We start from the raw sequence: 11,620 nt of genomic DNA, 5'->3' as shown, positions 1-11,620 counted from the left end.
GATTAGATTTTCCACTTGAATGGTCGCTCATCAACAGATATGGAATGTTCCACCGATATGGAATGTTCCACCAGCTCACAGCGCTCCTCTCCACACAACATATACACAACAAGCAGGCAACCTCAATTCAGCTCTTCTTCTTTTGATTCTACAGCAGATTGACAGATCTGGCCACGCAGATTGATAACAGATTTGGTCTCTTCCAACGGCTCATGGCACAATATATCAACACGCACGGCCACGCAGATCGATTGGAAAACATGCCGACGCTAGTGCATCTGCATATGCACTAGTCTCTTCTACAGCATATGTTGAGACTGTCTAAGTCTCACCGCTGCGGCTTTACCTTGCTTTTCCACTGTAAATATCTGATCTTTGACGCAACTACCAGCAATGCTAACAACACATAGGTTCACTCTTCAACGACAAGCAGTGGATCGATCACGCTCTGATACCAAGTGTTAGACTTAACACAGAGGAAAATTAAAAACAAATAAGACACACACAACATTTAAGTATAAAAAACAGAGATTTTAAAGTAGTTCACCCAACCAACCTGGCCTACGTCCACCAACCACGGCAATTTTATTACTCAACAGGAGATTACAACAACAGATTTGCACATATGGAATTCTTTTTCCTCACACCTTCTCATCACACATCGTAAATTCACTCACAACAAATATAAGATGCAATAACTTCTCATCGCGAATAAATGGAGTTAATTTAGCAACAAATCCTATTGTTGTCACATTCATGAGATTTTCTCTAAATTTAATTAACAAAAAATCTCAACAAAACTTTTCCCCAGACCAACAGTAAATTATTTGGGAAGATATATTATAACTCCTGAAAAATCACCGAAATTTTTCAAGATATTTTGATTCTAACATATTTTAATTTTAACGGTGATAATTAACACAATTCTGAGCATAACCATAACACTCAGAAGACTCCCGGAAAGTCCAAATAATTTTTTCCAGGGACATTTTTTATTTATTTATTTATAACCATAACAGTTAAGAAAATGTCCAAGAAATAGATAATTCTCCACCTCCAGTGTACCTCCGGTGAAAACCTCTTCACTTGCAATGAATTCTTTGCATCAACTGGAACTGTCTCCCACAGTCACACGTCCTCTTATCTGTGAGAAGGGAACCCACTGGCAACACTACTCCTTCAACGCGTGGACTTCCTGTGATAGTTGCAGCGGCAATGGCTTCCAGTGGTGTGTACGAAAGGTAAATCTTCGTTCTATTCTGCAACTAAAAAAACAGTTTCGTTCTGTTCTGCAACTAAAAAGCAGTTGTTCACCATCCATGGCAAGCCAAAACAACGAGCCCACAAGAAGGCCACAACCTGTGGCGGTTCTGATAACACTGTTAGAGAAACAAAATGGAAACCAAATAATAAATTGTATATTAAATTATCTCTATTAAAGATGTACAATGTGTACATATTAATATATATAGGAAACAGTTGAATTAATTTCAGGGTTTTTTGACATTCCAATAACTACTCAAACTAATCTAAAAATTCCATCTCTAATCCAAAAATTTATTCTCTTAGCATTTTAAGCCTGAAAGGTAAATGCTTTAGTTTTAATTTATTCTCTTAGCTTTCTAACCCTGAAGGGTAAATATTTTAGTTCTAGGTAAAAGAAATTATTTTTTGTTAAATTATAATTTCAATTTAATTTATCATATATAGTTACCTAAGTTTCAAGAGTATGTATTTAAATTCTTCTTCATGCAGTAAACACCATATTTCATATTTTTGATATATACATAATGAGATGGGAAAAGAAAATATTTTTTTAATTTTACATTTAATAAATAAATATTTATAAGTTAAAAATATAATTTAAAATAATTTTTATTTCTCTCCTTTTAAAAATTTCTCTCTGAATTTAACCTATAAATTATTATTTAATTAGTTTTTTTATTCGTTTGTTTCTACTAGTTCCACAATGCCTTACTCATTACATTTATTGAGAAAACAATGCAGTAAAAGTGTTTCCTTCATAGCCTCCTTTTTTCCATGGTTGATGAATGGAAATAAAGCTCTACCTATAATTTTTTTGGGTGCATGGAAATAAAGAGGTGGTTAGAATTCTTAAAGAGATTTTGGGTGCATGGAAATAAAGAGGTGGTTAGAATTCTTAAAGAGATGGAGTCCTTCCATTAGCAATTTTTATTCTGTTTTTATATTTTTAATTAAATCAAATTTATATTTTAAAGAACTATCCTTAATAACAAGAGAGTAGGGTGTTAAGTTAAGATACAGAGTAAATAAAAGACAAAATTTATTAAATAAATAAAATAAAATTTATTTATAACTAATACCATAAAAGACAAAATTTATTGTGATTAGTTCTAGGTCGTCGTTGACACAGAGATAACTATTCCAACACATTCAAATGCTCGGCAGTGTTGACATCTTTTCTAACGATGCAAGTTAACCAAAACATCATCTGTGATGCTATGCAATTGCGTAATATTGGGCATTTTAAAAAGAAAAAACTAGACATATGACTAGCTAAAAGAAGACTCCGACAGATATGTAACTGCCATGCAAGGGATGGATGGAGTAGATGGGCATGCCAATACAAGCAATGGATGTTAGAAGAAAAAATAGATGTATGTAGTTAAAAGAATTTGAGGGTAATTTAACTGTAAATTTTGGAATATCCAGAAAACTGGATAGATAAGAGTAAAGTAAACTTGATTTCTCTTATTTATCAGATTGTGGCACTCCTAATTAATTATCCAAACGACATGACAGGGCCATGCGAGGGATTATGGAGAAAGATGGAGACATGGTTGTCCGCAGCCAAAGTTTGACACGAGAGGTTTCGTTTCCCGTTATCATAAAGGCCAACCACAGTCGGAGTGAAGCCATCGAACCCTCAGAACCAGGCAACTATTAAAGTCAAACGTTTAACGCTTCAAACACGTAATATGATTGAAATTTTCTATCATGCATGGAATTAGAACTTGTATGAGAGATAATATGATTGAAATTTTCTATCATGCATGGAATTAGAACTTGTATTAGAGAAGTAGGGTGGTAGAATAAGCCTCTCAATTTAATTATACATAAAATTTTATTTTACATGGAACTAGAAGATGGAATTAGAAAATGGGTTTCATCATTGTTCAAATTATCTTAGAGGTTTCTGCGAGTTTCATCATTGTTCAAATTATTTTTCGGATACATGGCATAAAAATTCTTTTCCATGGACTTTTCGAACCAGCCACTGTGGTTCATCTTCAAGATGTGAGAGAATGTTGAATCCTATGTATCGGAAAGATAATTTGAACAATAAAGAATATGTTAATTTTTATCTATTAGAGTAGAGCGGGTGACAAAAAGTTTAAGGTTAAAATGGGATATAACCAGTTTAGGCAAAGTTTCCAAAAGTTGGACACTTCAAACGCCACAACTATTAATATTCAGATGTGGAACGCTTCAAAAGCTGTGGTTATTAGCATTCAAACGTTGAACACTTCAAAAGTTGTAGCTACTAGTATTCAAGCGTTGAACAGTTGAAAAGCTGTAGTTACTAGTATTCAAACATTGAACAGTGCATGGCAGAGAAGTAAGGGGTAGATTAATTTTGCAGCAATTTTCCCCTTCTCGGAATTTTGTGAGCAAATATTTCTATTCTATCTTTATAGTATGTATACTTATTTAGAACATGGCGGAATCAGTAAACAGTCTTTTCATGCGTGAAACTTTGAATCCATGGCTACTTTAATCATCAATTCTGAACGATGACGTGACAAAATTTAAAACCCAATCGACTGGCAAAATCCTTACGGGTCGATTGCTGATTCGCATGTTCATATTCTTAATCATCAATCTCCATAACCTAATCTCTGTCACTTGGTCAAACCTAGAGATCTCCATAACCTAATCTCTGTGACTTGGTCAAATGAGTTTTGGTTATCTTAATTACTCATTTGTTTTACGAACTGTTTTATTTTTCGAATCATAATATATTCTAAAATAAAAACTAATAGCCTTTAAAAAAAATAGAAAATAATAAAAGTAAATTAGGAATTTCATTAAATTCATATAGTTAAATGAAAATTGGGATATTTAAGAAGTAACTGGTAATATGGTTTTGAGATTTATTAAACATTTGCGTTATTATCTAACTTCCAAGAATCAGTTGGATCACTTATTAACGACTTGGACCAAGGCTTAATGAGTAAATAGCTAGGCACTTAGTTGGAGTAAATATGATTTACATATTATTATGGGGTAGATTTTCAATGATATGATCTACATAATAAAATTAATATAAATTTTAAGGCTATTGTGAAAAGCATCATAAATGATGTGAGCTAACTTTGGAGGAAGATTAATATTCAAGGCTATTGTGAAAAGCATCATAAGGGATGTGAGCTTATTTTGGAGGAAGATTAAAGGGTTTTAAGGTGGGAGAAATAATCATATATTTTCTAAAAACTTCAATCTTTTATAGGTTTTATTTAAATATGATGAATTATTTTTTAATAAAAGTTTAAACATTAAATGCATGGCATGACTTATGAGAAAGCATCATAAGGGATGTGAGCTTATTTTGGAGGAAGATTAAAGGGTTTTAAGGTGGGGAGAAATAATCATATATTTTCTAAAAACTTTAATCTTTTAATATAGGTTTTATTTAAATATGATGAATTATTTTTTAATAAAAGTTTAAACATTAAATGCATGGCATGACTTATGAGAAAGCCTAATTTACATAGTTTTTCATGTATGGTGGCTAGCTACAACTATTATGGGGGTCTAAATATCATCTATTTTTATGAAAATGTATTTATCCACTTGGGTTGGGCTCATTAATCCTTCTCTATTCCCATGAACATTTTTCATTCTAATTCATTCAACCATTCACACTCACCATTTTTATCCTCAAACACTACTGCAGTTATGAAAACATATAGCCTCATGTTTTAGATTGGGATACAAATCTACCAAGAACTAAACTAGCTACAGGAGAGTAAATCATGGACCTAAGAAGAGAGATGGTAAGATGCAAATGGTAATAGAGTTTGGATTATTTAATCAATGTCCCTTCCCCCCATTAATTGTTGCTATTTGGGTACAAAAATGAGAAACTAAACCAAACAATAGGAAGGGTTCCTCTTTCCTACATTAAGAGTGTTATAATGGGAATAGTGCTAAGGGATTATTCAACAAACAAGGGAGATGTATTCCTTGTATTAAGTGGACATTGGATGAGAGCTATATAGGTTATTTGTTATGAATACATTGACTTATCCTTCGAGTTATTTCATTTGGTAAGTTACTTGTGAATATATATTTAGTTTCTTTTTTTCTTGGTGGCATCATAACCTAGCATTGGGGTGGAATTTTCAATGGCTTGCTACAATTGAGTGAAAAACTACCCATACATAGCTAGTTCCTTTGACCATATTGGTTAAAAGATAAGTGTATGAGCTCTCTTCTTTAATCTTTATTTATAAATCCTACAACCTAAGCTTATATTATTTTTTAAAATGAAATCTTAGGATTTTTGGAATAACATCATTGTATGTGGAATTTCATGAAAATATTGCATCTATTTCTAAATCAACATTTCACACTAGACTGTTACAATACATCCCTCGTAATAATCTTTCCAGAATGGAAAAAAATAGACTAGTCCAAAAGATTGATTAAAAAATAAATATGATATTTCTAGAAAAATCCTCTTTCTTTTGTTTCATTTACCAATTTCTTTAATTGCTTTAAATTTTTCTTCTAACTCAAAGAAATTTCTCCTTCATTTTTTTTTTTGCATTAGAAATTTAAGGTTGTGAGGTGAGTATGCTTTGGAAGATAATGAATGTGCAATAAGCAGGAAAATGAAGAAGAAATAATATCTCTACAAGGCCTTCAACAAGATGGAAAACATGGTAGATATATTGTTTGTAGATTATAAGGAGAAAATGGACAAAGAGGAACAAGAGAAAGAGAGAACAGATGAAGATGCTCCATATCCATGTTTGTGTGAATATTCTTCTTCTTCATCTTCCCCTCATCATTCAAATGAAGAGATCAACAAGGGCCTTCAACCAGAGAATATTGAATTGAGGAGACTTCTTCAAGAAGCAGAACAAGAGAAGTAAAGATTAAAACTTTAACTACCAGCCATGGCAGAGGCCTTGGAAAATTTGAAGTGCCATGAAGACCTAATGAAGCCATCATTAAAAACTTTAATAACTACGGTAAAGAATTTTTATAGTTTTTCAATTTCATTCTCACATGATGATAATGATTTGGTTGCTTTTGAAAGGCAAACTACAAGCATTGGTTTGAGATTAATGAAGAAGATGGGATATGAAGTCAAGGGCATAGGAGATAATGGAAGAGGTATTTTTAATCCCATGCAAGTGGTCGAATTTCCTTGATTTGCAAGATCAGGGTACACTGAAGGAGAGTGCTTTAAGGCAACAAAAGCCAGCAGAAGCCAGGGGTTCTTGAGACAAAGAATCCAAGTCATTACCGAAAGAATCAAGGAAAAAGGATGTTGTAAGAACATCACAATATTCCTGTCACAATGTGCATTGGAGAGGAAGAGCTAAGGAAAGAACTTGTCAGAAATCTTGTAGCAGAAACAACCAAGCAAGGTAGAAAAGCTGTCAATATTCTAATGTCCCTTTTGATTACAAGTAGATTGATAATGATGAGCATAATTTGTGGCATAGAAAACCATGTACTTTTTGTGTCTTGTATGACCATGATGTTTCCAAGTGTGGCAGCAACGAAAATGACAAGAAAGGAAGGCCCTTCTCCACATCAAGAAGGGAAGAAGGGCTGGAAAGTCTAGAGGAAGAATAATTTTTTCCACCATTACAACAAGAGTCGACATCAAAGAGATACATGTTAGGAGCTCCATCTAGAGCAACAAGCAAAGGATGACTAGAAAAGAACCTAAGACAGAACCAATAAATTAAGTTGTCGAACAAGATAATGGGCTAGCCATTCACCTGGTTGGGTAAGAAGTGGGGATTCATAAGTATTTAAGCATGGCCACATTTTGTAAATCACATGTTGCAAAATGTTTGTAAAAAAGGGGTGAAGTGTTTACCATCACTTATCAATGCAACATGATGATATATTTGGCCTTTTGGTTGATAGCTTGGGTATTGGTTTTTAAACTTGACCAATGAGTGTGCCATAAACTCTTGGAAATTATCGGGATTGCTTGGGTCATGATCGGTCTTTTAAAGAACATGTATTTTTTAAGTTGTACTACAAGTTTGAATAGGACATAAGTGTTGATTTATCACTTATGGCTATGAGGTACAAAGGTGAAGGAGAAGGAAGTGTGGCCTATTAGGGAACTTGTGCAAAAGAGGGAGTGCAATAGAAAAGTCTCCTCGTTGGGGAGGAATGATCTAGGTGGCTCCAGAGAGGCTCAAAAATCAAAGCCTTAACAATTTGTCGAAACCAAAATTGAAATGTATAGCTCTTCACCTTGATTCCAATGATGTAGACAACACTCAAATTTGAATTTGTATGCTCAAGATATTCGCAGTCAAATTTTTTTTCAACTTGGCCCCACTAGCTAAATTTAGTATAGCGCCAGCTAAAGTTAGAGGATCACCAAATCTGGTAGACTTGCTAAATTTGGTAGAACCCACCAAATTTGGTAGCAAGTAAGTAAACAAAATTTTAGCATCTATCAGTAGTCAGAAATGATTACATTTTCACCTCTTTAATTTTGCCAGTGACCCCCAAAATTTGGTCGACATGTTTGTAACCATTTTTTATTTAAAATAAATAAATAAATATAATAATGGGGCAAGCCTGACAAACCTACACCCACACCCGACGATTTTTATATTATATATATGATCGTTGTTACAAAATGTCCAATGAACAAACCGTAAGTGGCACCATGAACCATGGGGGCCAATGATATTTGAACCCACTCGGCCAACGAGCTGGCCCTCTCAGTGGGTGACTCCATAATTCAAATAAATCTCTAACCGAAATCAAAATGATGACTCCAAAATAATAAATAGAGTGTCATTTTTAAACCAAATAGGTGGGCCACAGGTTCAAATGTGGACCACCCATAACCGATTGTTATTTTTCACCAACATGCCAGCTGGTCTCTCTTTGAATTTAACACTGCCCAATACATATTAAAAGCTTTACTTTTCATTCGCCATGGTAGAACAAAGGAACCACGAACCGAGAGCCAATACGTGAAACCCAACACGGGCAGGGCATGATTTTCGAGATAGATAATACTCTAAGGGAATATTCCCTAAAATATTCCCTAGTATATTCCTTCTGCAAATTCTGTGAGGAATCTTGGAGATTCTCTCGGGGTTGATTTTTTATGGTGTCCGAAACATGTCAAGTTTATAATCATTTGAAATCGTTTTTCGTTAGGAGTCAAATGGTGTAGTCAGTTTCTTCATCTGAGTTGAATATTTTTCGCCCATGTCCAAAATAGAATCTTATGAGGAATCTAAATGATTCCGAGGAACCCAAATTTGATCATGACAAAAAGGGGTCATGTTTATACTTATATTTCATAGTTTTTTCAAAGGAACACGATGGCAGGGGTGGTTTCTTCATTTGAGTGGTTAATTTAATTAGAGGAAATTTCATCCTAAAAGTGGCCTTCTAAGGAAAAATAATAAAATAATAGGAAAATAATAAAATACGAGTTATGAATTTTGGAGGGGAAAAAATAAAACTAGTTTTTATTTTTTTAATTTTATTTTTAGATTATCTCCTTATAGGATTTATCAAATTTCAAGTGTAGACAATGATTGGATGTGTAATATATTCTACATCCAACATGTTTCAACACCTTATTTAATGTATCTTCAATTTTTATCAATTTGTTTCTTCTCATAATTATGCATAGTAGGTGGTCGTTGGATGTAGAATTTAATTCGCATCCAACAAGTGTCTATATGTGACATTAGTGTAAACCTATAAGGAGATAAGCCAAAAATACAATTAAAAAAAAGTAGTTTTTTTTATTTTCCCTCCAAAATATTTACATGTACATCTTTTTAAGTTTAAATGGTTTTGATTGCTTTACATATTATGTACGTGAAAATTTCATGGGCACTTTTAGGCTAAAATTTCACCTAATTTTTGGTCATCCTTAAACTTGGAGGTATAAGGTGTATTTTTACCACATGTTAATTTGATTTTGTTGAAATCATGATTTGAATCTGCGATCCATCTATGTTACTTTGTGAGAGGATATTTAGTATGCCACTTTATGTGAGAGATTGTTCCTTTGTCATGTTGAAGGAGAACACCTTGTGAGTGAGATTCTCTATAGGAGAATGTCTCTTGGGAGAGAAATGCCACTCTAGATAAGAGTTTCATCATTGTATTGACAGATATTGTGTCATGTACTCATCATCTTCTTGCGGTGACTAATGAAGTGACCTCCCCAATCTTGACCCCAAACCTAGAGATGAAGTTCACATTGGATGAACTTTGTTATCATATCGTCTGTTATGTTTGCTTCATGATTAATGCTTCTTGTTTAATGTTGATGGTTTATTGAAATGTTGTTTATTCATTCACATTTCTCATGATTTCACATGCAAGTATATGTTAGCAAAAGGTATTATATAATGGAGATTTTGTTTGAAATCATTCACAAAAGTTTCCCAAATCAAGTGGTATCAGAACAGTCTAACCTTTTTCCCAAGGATTGTGAATATCATCATGGGAGAGATAAACATGAAAAAGGAAGGGAATGGAGAAGAACTAATATCTCTGTAAGGCATTCTACCGGATTGAAAACATGGTAGATATATTGTTCGCATATTATGAGGAGAAAATGGAAAAAGAGGAACAAGAGAAAGAGAGACCAGAGGACAAAGCTCCATCTCCGTCTTCATGTGAATATTAGCCTTCTTCATCTTCTTCTCATAATTAAAATGAAGAGATAAAATAGACCATTGAAGTAGAGAATGTTGAACTGAGGATATTTCTACAAGAAGTAGAAGAGGAGAAGAATATATTGCAAATTTAAATACGAGCCATGGAAGAGGCCTTGGAAAAGTTGATGCAAGAAAGAATTAATGAAGTCATCATCACTAGCTTCAATAGTTGATGTAAACAGTGTTTGTAGTTCTTCACTTTCATTCTCACATGATGATCATGTTTTGGGTTCTTTTAAAAGGCACATTACAGGCATTGGTTCAATATTAATGAAGAATATGGGATATGAAGCCAAAGTCCTAGAAGCTAATGGATAAGGCATTTTGAATCCCATTCAAGTGGTGGAATTTCCTTGATTTGTAGGATTGAGGTACATTAAAGGAGAGTGCTCAAAGGAAACAAAAGAAAGGGGTTATTAAGACAAAGAATCCAAGCTATTATGGAAACCATCCAGGAAAGAGGATGTTTTAAGAACATCACAATATTCTTGTGACAATGAGCATTGTAGTGGAATAGTTAAGGTAAATACTTTTCAGTAGTTTTGCACCACGGACAACCAATAAGGGTATAAAATGTCTCGATATTCTAATGTCCCTTTTAATTACAAGCAGATTGATAATGATGAGCAAAATTTGTGGCATAGAAAACCATGTACTTTTTGTGGCTTGTATAAATATGTTGTTGCCAAGTGTTGGAAAAAAATGGAATCAAGGAAAAGCACAAGACATGAAGTCCATTATCCACTTTAGGAAAGAAATAAGTTCAAGAGAGTTTGGAGGAAGAAAAAATTTTGCAACCATTATAACAAGAGTGTATATCAAAGAACCACATGTTGGGAGCTCCATCTAGAGTAGTGACCAAAGGAGGATACAAAAAGAACCTGAGAAGGAACCAATCAATCAATTTGTTCAACAAGATAAGAAACTACTCATAAACATAGTTGGGTAAGAAATAGGGATTCGTAAGTAGTTAAGCATGGCCATATTTTATAAATCACATTTTCTGAAATGTTTGTAAAAGTGGTGAAGTGTTTACCAATACTTATGAATGCAACATGATGATATCTTTTTCCTTTTGGTTGATAGCTTGGGTATTGGATTTTGTTATGGTTTTTGATGTAAAATGTACCAATGAGTGGGTTATAAACTCTTTGAAAGTATGGTGGTTTCTTCGGTCATGATCGATCTTGTAAAAGAACTTGTGTTTTGCAGGTTGCACTACATGTTTTCATAATATACAATCGTTGGTTCATCACTTATGTCTTGGAAATACAAAGGTGAAGGAGAAGGAATTGTGCCCTATTAGGGAACTTGTTGTGCAGATGAGGGAGTATAACAGATTGTAGATTGTGTTTATTCTTTCGGAGTACCAAAATATCCTTAGTGGGGAGGAATGATCTATGTGTTTCCAAAGAGGCTCAAAAATTAAGGTCTTCATCATGATACCAATGGTGGAGAGGACACTGAAATCCAAATTCAGATAATCAAGATATTCGTAGTCAACATTTTGGTCAACTTGACCCCTCTAGCTAAATTTAACAGAGCGAGATGTAAACTTGGCGGTTCACCTGTGATGATCCATCCTAAGGTCCTCTAACTAAAAACTAAATTTCTCTAATTTTAAACACAATAAGATGGGAAACAACTTACTTATCTCTAAACATTTATTTGAT

Source organism: Pinus tabuliformis, chromosome 7 (assembly GCF_031772625.1).
Source record: "Pinus tabuliformis cultivar Carrire ecotype Pingquan chromosome 7, CPIR1, whole genome shotgun sequence".
Taxonomy (NCBI): Eukaryota; Viridiplantae; Streptophyta; class Pinopsida; order Pinales; family Pinaceae; genus Pinus; species Pinus tabuliformis.
This window is presented reverse-complemented; position numbering follows the sequence as displayed.